Source organism: Hoplias malabaricus, chromosome 3, assembly GCF_029633855.1.
Source record: "Hoplias malabaricus isolate fHopMal1 chromosome 3, fHopMal1.hap1, whole genome shotgun sequence".
NCBI lineage: Eukaryota > Metazoa > Chordata > Actinopteri > Characiformes > Erythrinidae > Hoplias > Hoplias malabaricus.
Genome location: NC_089802.1, coordinates 47,751,424 through 47,763,457, shown reverse-complemented (window position 1 = coordinate 47,763,457; position 12,034 = coordinate 47,751,424). Strand labels below are relative to the sequence as shown.

Below are 12,034 nucleotides of genomic sequence, written 5' to 3'. Positions count from 1 at the left end.
GATTTTTCTGTTACATCCAGTCATTTTGGAACAGAAAACTAAGTGCAGCTGTGAAGGAGTAATCAGAAACAGCTAAAAGGTGTAGTCAGTGGTTATGGATAAGTAAAGAATAGATTAGTTGTAGAAATACACTGTAGACTTGGAATGGCTGAGGTGTGTTTTTAGGTAAGTGGAGGACAGGGCAAGTGAGCTTATGTGGTGTATCACATAAAATTTACATGGAAGTGGTGGTGCATTAATGGTGCCAGTCGGGCTAGGCTAGGCCAATGTGGATTTACGGTTGTTGATGGGTAAGGGTATGGTAGCTCTGTGGCTCGGGGCGGGGATGAGTCTGGGACGCCAGACTTCACTGTTGATGTGTAGCGGGCTTAATTCTGTGAAACACAGATGAGGGGAGGTGCCTAATTGATGACTCCTGTGAAGAGCTAGCGATGCAGTGCATGGGTTGGGTACTCATGGGCTGGGGCAAGTTACCTTAGTTGTTAAGGGTAGCTGGTTGGTGACCGGATCGTAAACGGCTACAGAAACCATAGAGGTTAGATGTCGGATTTAAATGTTCAAACATAGAGGAATTTTGTGGCTGCAGGTAGGAAGAGAGTTGGGTGGAACCCTATGTAAAGCACTATTGGATTGGCATAGTATATTTTACATCTTATCCTGTGGATGATTACAGTCAGCATGATCAGCAGTACCTTGAAAACGTGAGAAGACACATGCAGGTCCAAGTTTCCCCAGCACTGTAACCCTTTCTTATCATTAATGTGTTTCAGTGGACCAACACTGTCATCAATCCAAGCCAAAAGATGTGTTTCATTGTAAATTATAAAGTGTAATTCTTGCCTTCAGGCTAAATCATAATCATAGGACAGAGTGTAAAAGGCAGAGCTGACAGTGAATTGCCAGGCATCTTTATTAGCTCAGAGAGAAATGTGCAGTGAGCCCTATAAATTCTAATGCCATTTCCTCTCTCTCTCTCTCTCTCTCTCTCTCTCTCTCTCTCTCTCTCTCTCATTCCCCTCTACCACTCACTGGAGCCAATGACATAGCCTAGGCTTTTGGCTGAGAATCACTCCGCCTTGCTTCTCAGAGCTGACACTTCCCCAGCATCACTCAACTCCGTTACTGTCCAGACATCTACATGTTTTTTAGCTGCCCTCAGATGCCTCTAACTCAGGTCATGTGATCAGCTGGATATTAAGGATTCTGTCACGTCTGTGGGAAGCTGTAGCGTTTTGACAAGCCAAAGTAAAGCTGCGGTATCATGGTGGGCTGCTGTAGAGGCACAGTTCGTTTTATTCATTCAACACTCTCACAGTGTGGATGTCGGCATTTCAGTAACCTCTTGAACCTGCTTGAAAGAAACAGATTTCCATCCAGCCATATTTGTGTGTTTAAGTGTATGAAAGGAATGCACCAGTCTCAGCAGAGCATTGATGTGTGTTTGTGGTGGTGATGGACTCACCTCTGTGCACGTACAACAAATAGAATTCATCAAGCAATCTCAAGGACAAGGTTAGAGGCAGGCATGCACTACTGAGGTAGAATAAATATTCAATGTTCAATGGATGATCAAATCAGATAAATAATTGGTATTTGGATTGGGTTGGATTCTTCAAAGGCTGAGGTAGACTTCTTGAAGATTTTTAGCACCTCTCTCTAAAAAAACAAGCTCTCAGAAAAATCAATTGGTATTTAGCTACAAAGTCTAACACTATTGGATTTCTGAAGCTGATTACTCTCTCTCTCTCTCTAACTCTCTATTTTGCCTTGTTTCATTAGAACGTTTTGCTTTTTATAGAAACAGGTTCTCATTGCAGGATCCATCTTGCAGGTTTGTATTGATCTTTCTATGATAGCCGATCATGAGTAGACCACCCACACACTGCTCCAAAAATTACCTGCATGTAGGAGGCAAGCTGCTAGAGAAAGCAAAGGTATTCTCTCTCTGGGGATGAATTATGCTACTGAATCATTTAGGCCTCTCTCCAAAACAAATTCCAGCAAAGTCTAGCTTAATACAAGGAACAACAGCAGCAACAGCAGCATTTCTTAAAGTCTAACAGGTTTTTTAATTAATTCCTGAAGACTGAAATTGTCCATTACTGATTACTATTACTGAGTTTTGTGTGTTATCCCTGTATCTGCGTGGGTTTCCTCAGAATGCTCCAGTTTTCTCCCACAATCCATGATTGAGTAGGTTGACTGGCTACTCAAAAGTATCTATAGGTGTGAATGTGTGAGTGTGTGTCGTCCTGTGAAGGACTGGCACTGCCTAGCGGACCCACTGAGACCCTCTACTTGATGGGCCGTTGCAGACAATGAAAGATTACTCAAATATCTGAATAGCTGAATATCTAAACAATTAAAAGAGCATTAGTGGGTCACCAATGCCACAAAAGCTCATCCCAATGATACTCTGGATATCACTAATACTAATGATACTGATACTAATATTAGATATCACCCGAGAGAGAGCTGTACTGTACCACTGCCCAATACTGGGGGCGTTAATACACCATTGTTGTCAGCGCTTTGCATTGGGCTGCAGATGCTCAGGCTGAGGCAGCTAATTTAAAATGTCCTAGTATATTGGCAATAGCTTTCTAAATGATAATATCTGTGTTTACTCAACTGATCACCTGTGCCACCCTAAATGTATTAACATTACTATTCAGGTTGGTTTGGATACTAGACTTTTGGACATAGAGTTTGTTCCTGTATTAGTTCTAAAGTATCCTGACAATAAAAACACTTTCTTTTAGGCACTGTTTAAGACACGGAATTGCACTTTTTTTTTTCTTTTTGAGTATGTTAAGACCATGACACCCAAGCACAACACGGAATCACACACTGAAGAGACATTTATGATGCGACATTTCTGGAACAATGTCAAATTGCATTAGTGTTCTCTGTTCAACTATTAGCTTCACCATTGTAACAGCATATTTCAGTTATTCTCATCCTTGTTAATTCACTTACAGTAAGCTTCCGGGAAACAATTCTCTGCTCCGTTGCTTATGAATCATATAATGTTTTTGTGATTTTAAATACATAATGCATTTACTTATAACAAAAAATTGTTAAATATATTTAGTCTCATTCCTTCTTTCATTCTTTCATTTGTCTTCTGTAATCGCCTCATCCTGATCAGGGTCTCATATTGTATCCAGAGCCAATCTGGAATCTCTGAGTGCAAGATAGTAGCACAATCTGGTCAGGGCACCAGTCCATCACACAATCACTCACACTTAAACCTGTGGACAGTTTCACACAGCCAATCCACCTGCCTAATGGGGACAGGGCTGGGGGCGAACGTCCTCAATGTCGCTGACTGGTGGCTAGCTGCCTGCTGTTGCTGACTGGGTCCCCAGGGCTGTATGGCAGTAACACTACTTGTTTTGCCACAATGTCTCTCTTTAAATATTACACTCTTAATTTGTGTATCTCTAAAATGTTAACTTTAAAGGGAAAGAAAAGGCCTTCCTAAGTTTCAATGAAAGTCAGTGTAAAAAGATCTAATTCGAGGTCATTTTGGAGTCATTTTCACACATTGTGAATTCCAGATGCCGTTTTTAAATGATTAGTTAACTCCTCTTAGTTCAGATTACCTCAGATTTATAGCACTGACTTAAAAAAGGAACCTTAAATAATGAGGCTATAGTGATGACAGCTGTAAACCTTGCTTGGTAATTGATGTCATGACATGAGCCGTCAGCTCTGGAGGCTCCTGTGTGTGTGTGTGTGTGTGTGTGTGTGTGTTTGTGTGTGTGTCTGTGTGTGTTTTACAGTAGCAGAGCCAACAGGGAATTGACACTCTCACTGGGTTTCTAATTACTGTTAAAAATGCATATGAGCTAATTATGCTATACATGCTGCAACACAGCCAACAATAGAAAAGAAGTCAGTAATCATATTAATAATAGGTTCTTGTGGGTGGTAGTTATAGACTTCTTTACTCTTTGGCTGCAAGGCCACGAGCACCAAGTGAAAACATGATTGCAGGTCAGGGTGGAATTGAAACCACAGAAATACATTAAAAGCCACAAGCATTTGCAGTTATTGCCATAAGAATAATTTGGAGTAACCACCAGACAGAATTAATTCCTAGGCTATTTTCTCGTAAGTATACATTTATTTGTAATGCTCTACCTATACTTTAACCAAAATTATGTAGCCTAACATCAAAGCATGCAACCGGTTAGTTTTAGGCTAGACTTCAGTGTGGTAGTCCTGTAGAATATATCTGTAGATTTTGTGAATTTATTTTTTATTCTTTTTCTGCATGTCTGGGATGAGGCTGGCTGTCCTTCGTCTTGTACAGGCTGCAAGGTTGCTGGTATTCTATCAGTGTCACAGTCTGGCAATTCAGATCTTCTCAGTTCTTTTTTTTTTTTTTTTTTTAGAATTTATTGTCTTATTACTTACAGCTATTTTCCTTGAGTTTATATACTTGGATAAATTAATGTCACTTTAATGTTGAAAAACCTGACAGTTATATGAGGCAGATCTTTATGGTTCTTAAGGCTCAACTGTACAGTTTATATGGCATTTTATTTAAGGGTTTCAGATATAATTTCTAATGCCCAAGAAGATTGTTTCTTAAACATACTGAAGTGATTCTAGGTTTAGTACAGTGCTGCTATGCAATTATGCTGCCACTGAGGAGTTTGGCCTGCTCTCCCTGTGTCCACATGGGTTTCCACCCAGTGTTCCTCTTTCCTGCCACAATCCATAAACACATGCAAAACATGCAAAATAGTCCAAAGGTTTGATGACTGTGTGATGCCCTGTAATACACTGGTGCCCTGTCCAGGGTGTGTTCCTGCATGGGCCTCATGATGATTCCACAGGCTCTGGACCCACCCTGACCCTGATCAAGATCAAGTGGTTACAGACAATGAATAAATCAATAATTCTTCCTTCATTACACAGCTCATTATTGCATGTCACAAATTACATTAAATCAATAAGTAGCCAGAGTGTTAAATGACTGGATTAATGTTGAAATACAGTGGTTATTGTGTGCTTAAACAAATGTTCTGTTCAGCTGAAATTTAAAACGAATTTGTAACATGAATGCCAATTTAGATTTAAATAAACAGAGACTGGTTTATTTCTTGCTTATTGCTGGACATTATGTAACATCTAAGGCTCGTAATTAAACTAAATTAATTTGATGAATCCGATTAAGGTTCTACTTAGAGTGCATGTGAAATATGCAATAAATTAGGAACACGAGTAACTTGTAAATAAACTAAATAAACTAGTAAATATTTCCGTCGATTCTCCTCGGCCTGTTTACATATAAACTAGGGCGGGAAAACATGCAGTCAGGCATTTAGAGTTTTGCAGTAGGTATTCTAGTGGATTATATGGATGGCATAAGTCATTTTGTAGTTTCCGGGACATTTTGTAGTTTCAAATGACACCTTATATAGCATTTTCGTGGTTTAAAATATGCTTTTTGGATAACCTACTTCAACAGCGTTACAACCACCAACGCTTGTGTGAGCTAGTGACGATTCACGAGGGAGAGCACGTGACCGGCCAGCCTTGAGAGAGAGAGAGAGAGAGAGAGAGAGAGAGGTTTACTACAACAAAGCTACAGCAGCTACTACAGTACTACTGTCTCAGTAGGAGAGCGGAGCGCAGACCCGTCCTCAGCGCCAGTAAAGGAGACGAGTTTACACTCAGGCTGTGGGGTAAAGATAAGAAGACGACGTTTTAAAAACACTGTCGCGTCCCTCTTTGATTGTGAAGTGTAGTATCCTCGCCCTGAAACGCGTGCGGTGGGCAGCACCTGAGCGCGCGCACGCACTCACACACACACACACACACTCTCCTCTGTCACCGTGAAGCTGAGCATCCGCCTCTGAGAGCTCCCGCAGCATTGGAGGTAGGAGAGAACTTTCCGTTATACGCTTTTTTTTCTTTCAAAGGGACTGCGAAATGCTTTAAACATCAATAAAATAACAAAGAAGATTAAAATCGAAACTGAACTTCTTACAATAGACAAACGCTGGACATTAACCCGTGCACGTTCCCTCACTGGGAGTAGCCTAATAATGGGGTGTTCTTTAAAAACGAGCTTAGAACATTATTTTACACAGCCTGTTGTTTATGTAAGGGTAAAAAAGGCTAAAACAGTTTACAATGTTGATTCTCGTCTCTATCCAGGTTAGGTTTATTATCAATGCCTCGGAACAGTCAGCACATTTGATATATGACACTCTCTTTCTGCTCAGGTCAGTTATATATTTTGGTCAATAGTTTTATCTTTATTGTTTCACCTGTCTGTTAGTCAGTGAGGTAGAGTATGACACACTTCACAAGGCTGTTTCTCAGTAATCCTGAAGCACATGCACTGGAAAAAATGTGTAGCTTTGGATTTACTTAGCCACCTCCAGGGTGTGTTCCCGCCCAGTGATTCTGGGTAGGCTCCAGACCCACTGCAACCTTGAACTGTATAAGCGGTTACAGGCAATGCATGAATGAATGAATTTACTTAATTCAGATAGGTACATTAGTTTCACATATGTAATTGTACTGCACCAACTGTCGCCCATTAGACCTGACAAGAATTGTGTTGATGTGATATGTTTAATTTATGTCAATACAATTTGAAGCAACACTTTCTTCAGAGAGGACAAAGGTGTTCTTAACCAAAGCTTAATAGAGGACTTCAAGCCTGCAACTCATGGTCTTACAGGTCCTTAATATTGCACTATGGCATTAGCTTAGTGTTGCACTTGTGGCTAGTCTGGATCTGTGTAATGAATATAGTCATATATGGTGTGCTCCAAATGTCCTGTGCTTTCATGATTGTTGTCATACACTCAGGTAGATGGCAAAACATCTGAGGAACCCGATTGCACCTGTCAACAAACAAGTCAGTAAATCTGCCTTGACATGGGATAGTTTTTTTTCTAGCAATAGATTGGAATAGCATGTATATATACATTTGCACAACCTTCATTTTCTTCTTTTTTTCCTACATCAGTTCCTGCACAGCTTCAGTGCACGGCCTTGCTTTTCTCCAGTAGAAGCCATCCCACTCTTCCTTTCTGTCTTGACAGAAATCCTGCACAAACACAGTCCTGTGTTGGCTTAATTGCTTGTGTAACGTGTCTGTAGCCAGAAGTGTTTGTATCTTTAGTGCGCATGGAGGGAGCAGACCAGACTGTGTTTTCCCGGTGGACAATTCATTAAAGCAGGAAGTCAGGAAGGGCGATACATTTGGGCTGATAAGCAACGGCTTGGTAGATTTCCTCCTTTTCTTGCCTTTTTGCTATACATTTTTCTTTTAATTCCTCTTTTACTTTCTCTCTCTCTCACCCTCACCATCTGTTCTTTTTCATTCTCTCTCTCTCTCTCTCTCTCTCCTTTTCTTTATTTTCTTTTTCTCTATCTTCCTTTTTCTTTTTCTGCTTGGGGCTCACAGTGCTGCTTGGAATGTGTATGAAAAGAGATGGACAGCTGTTGAGGTGGCACTGAGGGCTGGTGTTCCTGGAGCTATTTGCTGATTGTTTGGTCTTTCAGTGACCTCGCCAGTGTAATGGGGCTTTGGTGATTTTTTTTTTTTTTCCCACTGGATAGGGAAGCACTCCCGACAGCTCAATCTAGCAACTGGTCAAGGCTAAAGGTCTGCTATGATTTCTGGGTTTTAGGACCCATGGAATAATAGAGTGGATCCATAGAAAGGTCGGCAATTATACAGATAAGCAGTTTTTTATTTAATAAATATAATTGATCTATCTGTGTTTTTTTACAGAACATTTCTACCTCTGGCAAAAAAAACGCCCTGAAATTAGCTTCTTTTGAATGTAAGTCATGTACAGCAAAGCTGTAATTTAGTTCTTACTATAGAGATTGCCTTATTTAACTTTCCTTATTATACTTGGTGGAGAGCTAGAGCTTTGCTGGAATGCAAAATTTCTCTTGAGTGTAAAATGTGTTTGATCACAGTATTTGAATTAAATTGATTGTTTTTCTCATTAATTGGTTAGTGTGTGCCTTTAGAAATTGACATGTATCGATATACAGATGCATACACTTTCAAACTGCACTAAGTATTCACTGGTTATCATGCTGGTATGTGTAGAATTGATTGATATTTTTGATCTGGTAATAATATACAGATATATAGTCCCAGTATGTACATTTAAAGGGGACATATTATACCTCTTTTTAAACAAGTTAGAATAGGTCTATGGGTTATACAAAACATGTTTTTGAAGTTCTGAACAAAATCACTCTCACATAAAGAGATCTCACCAGCTCTATTCTTGCCAGTTTCAGTCCCTTCCAGAATGAGCCATTTAAGGGCTCTGTCCTTTTTATGCAAATATGCTGTTGCTGGCCACTCCCCACCCATCCAATGTTTATGTAGGTGAGGGATGGTGCCAGGGTGGTTCTATGCAAATTTTTCTATTGTGACATCACAATAAAGGGGCCAACCAAGACTCGTAGAAGCATATTATTCCTGACACCAAAATCTTTCAACTGACTAAACACTCCGACTGCGTTTGGAGTGTTTATAGAGACCCAAGTTAAAATACAAAAGCATGCAAAAAGTGAGTTTTGCATAATATGCCGCTTTAACAAATGTACAGGATGTCCTTGGGTTACTTCAGTCCCGAGTTACGATGTTTCGTGGTTACGACATATCTCCCATTTACTGTATAAAGTCTTGTTTTGACTTAAGTGGTTTTGCGTCGTAAACGTCGTAACGCGAACTTCGTGTTTGGTGTGCGCGGCGGAAGAATACACGGTTAGGCAGCTCGGGACCGAGGTGTTTTTTGATAATTACTGTGTTTGCATAGGTGTTAGGATAGGATAAGTGCTTACAGTATGTTTTTTATGTACAGTATGTATGTATGTTCTGACTTACACCGAAAATCGGTTTACGACGCGACGTAGGAACGGATCAACGTCGTAAGTCGAGGACCCCCTATATATATTTTTATTAGCATTGACAGATATGTACATGGACAATTCAGGATATTTGTATTTACATGTTATTCTCAGAATTTTGAGTCCCTATCTTACACACATTTAAATATGTGCACATGCATGCAACATATACACACCAACATACACCCCACAGCCTCCAGCCAGTCTCCTCATATGTTAGCATAGAAGGTTTTAAATCCGCTAGTCACAGGAGTTCTTAATGTTTAAGGACAAGGGCACACTTCAGTGTGTTTGAGGCTTTAGGCGAGGTGTATTTTCAGCAGAGGCATTCGAGGCCAAGGATGCTGACTTTATATCATGGTGATGGGAGTGGGGTGGGGATGTGTCTGTTCCTTCTTTGGAGAAGAAAAAAGTCAGCACTTAAGTCATCACACTTCAGCGACAGGAAAACATCTTTACATCAACTTCCTATCTCTTCTGCATCAGCTTTAAGAGACACTAGCCTTCCTGAGCCATGTAGTGAAAATCAATCTCCCCATGAGCTGTTGCAGTGCCATGGGCTGCTTCTACACCAGTTCAATAGAATTACTTAAGACAGGCCAATTTACAAGCCCCTCTTTCTGCTGCAGATCTAGTGTTAAACACAATCAGCATTTTCTCACTGACGGACAGATTCATCGTCTTTGTAAAGGGGATGAAAGAGATCGCTTTGGAATTGCTTTTGTGGTTGTAGAATTATATCTTTTTATTTTTGTACTGCAGCATTCCCATTTACGTTTGGTGTAGTGGAACAGATATGTATATGTTGCCTGCTTAACATTCAGTCACGTTACCTTGAGAAGATGTAATGTGCAAAGTGGTTTTAATCCGCTTGAGGTCAGAAAAGTTGGATCAGAATGAAGAATAAAGATGCACAAGAGTCAAGCCTGTATTACCATAACACTGCTTCTTTCTCAGTGGTGCCTGAATACAAAGCAGTGACACAGTCTTTGTAGTCTTGCATGCAAGATTCAGGCTTTTGTCAGAAAGTCTGCTGGCTATCATTGCTCAAGAACTGAACTTGGCAGAAAGGGGCCATTTGACTGACATGCAAAACAACCAATCAGAAAAAAGGTTTGTGTGATGTGTCAAGGCATTTTCCAAATGGGCTCCTTTGAAATAAAGTGGTTAGAGTCTGATCTGCAAGACACTAATTAATTCAGGGAGATTTCCTTATAGGGGATATATTACACAGTTCCATGGGGTCTTAATGCAACATATAGGGTACGCTTTGGTCAAAATAGCACAACAATCAATTAACACAGCCGTGTTCCTCCCCAAGTCTAAACAGCACATTCAGAATGACTGGTTGCAATGTCTGTTTTTGTTATATAAAAAACAACTGGCAAAATTTTATGAGGCCATTTAAGCATACATTAAATATCAGGAAGTCTCTGCGTTTATCTGTGTCCAACCTTTGTAGCTTATCACATTTCAGAATGGATAGTTAGGGTTTTAGTGCTGTTTGGTGCCATTGGTGTTCCTGGGATGACTGTATATCTCAGATAGCTCATGGTGTTTATGGAAATGTGTTAATGCTCTCAGTGGATACAAAACAGTCCAAGTTGGAATATGTAGGTGTATGTTCCAAATTCCTATTCATGCTCAAAAACGGAAATATGAAGAACTTTAATCTCTATGGAGGTGATGGATATTTATTGTGTCTGTTCAACATGTCAAGTTCATCTATATCATCACATTGTGTAAACCAGCGAAAGAGAAATCAATGGCCTGTCAATATTAAAACCATTCAGTATCGTGAATTCTGAATACTAGTGTGAAGGATCAATAGGCCCTTACTGATAAACCCTAAAAGCTAAAATGAAAGCTACCAGAGCAACAGACTAGCAGTATTATTACTGAACCTCACAACAGTGATGAAATCATGATGGAAAAACAGAGCACTGAAAGAATAAATCTAATAAAAATTAAATAGGTTCAGTAAATCTCTATGACTTTAAAATGTACTGTGAGAATAAAGTAAACAGAGGTATTCAGTATCTCAGAAAGGAGTTTTTAAAGGAGATTTTAAAAGACTTTCCAACTCTAAGGATTGGATCTGGTCTCAGTTAGGTCTCAGGTCAAGTTCCAGGTAACAGCAAGTCAGGAAATCAAGGCTGGACTGCCCAGAGATTGTAAGATAAATATTTAATCTTCTCCTATAGTTTGTTTAGGAACAGATGTTTGAGGGTAGTCATGGTTTTGCTGTATGTACTTTATGCACTTCTTTATCCTTGTGCCCTTTTTTTTCTTCCTGCATCCTAATCAACACTGTAAAATAATTAATTAATTCATTAATTTATTGTCTGTAACCATTTATCCAGTTCTGGTTCGCGGTGGTCCTGGAGCCTACCCGGAATCACTTGGCACAAGGCAGTCCTTCACAAGGCGACACACACACATTCACTCACACCTACGGACACTTTTGAGTCGCCAATCCATCTATCAACATGTGTGTTTGGACGATGGGAGGAAACCCATGCGGACACGGGGAGAACACACCAAACTCCTAACAGACAGACAGCTTTAAATTAATTTAAAGCAAATAAAAATAATACTGATTTCAACAAGACAACATATGTTAATATGGGTGTTTTGGTGTGTTAATCGTGATGTTGACTTAACGGAGAGAAGGGTAGTAAACAGTGAGTGACTGGTATGTAGAACAGTGCCTCTTCATGTGAATGAGGAAACAAGTCATTTATATGTAAATGTAAATCCACACATGTTTGTTTATGCATGGACATTTCTGAAAAATTATTATGAAGGATAGGCAACATTCAGGAGCTGACATCTGTGTGGAGTGAGATTGTTCCAAGGAGGTTTACTCAGATGACAGAAAAGCAAACAAGCTAATGCTCCTTCTGATACATTCCTTCAGAACGTTTCTATCTAAAAAGGTAAACATTTGTCCTTGGATTCCATCTTCTTTAGGACTATGTTGAACAACTGAAATAATGCTATTACACTAATGCTAGGTTGGTTGTATTTATTAGCATATAGATGAGTGGCAAGGCTAGCAGTCAGGATTGATTGACACCATGGGGATTCCCAGTTGTTGTATGATTTATTTGTGTAAGGC

At 39.8% G+C, this 12,034-nt stretch overlaps 1 protein-coding gene across 2 annotated transcripts in view; it reads left to right on the top strand.

The window, feature by feature from the left end:
* The first annotated feature begins 5,641 nt into the window (after positions 1-5,641).
* The window catches only part of rap1gapb (RAP1 GTPase activating protein b), a 73,101-nt gene continuing 66,708 nt past the window's right edge, over positions 5,642-12,034 (top strand). Inside the window, exon 1 of one of the 2 annotated variants that reach the window (XM_066666140.1) lies at positions 5,642-5,896. The gene's annotated coding sequence lies outside the window, so the exon portion shown is untranslated. Of the gene's footprint in view, positions 5,897-7,161; positions 7,260-12,034 lie in introns of those variants that run through there. The other variant, XM_066666141.1, reaches the window with a different exon arrangement.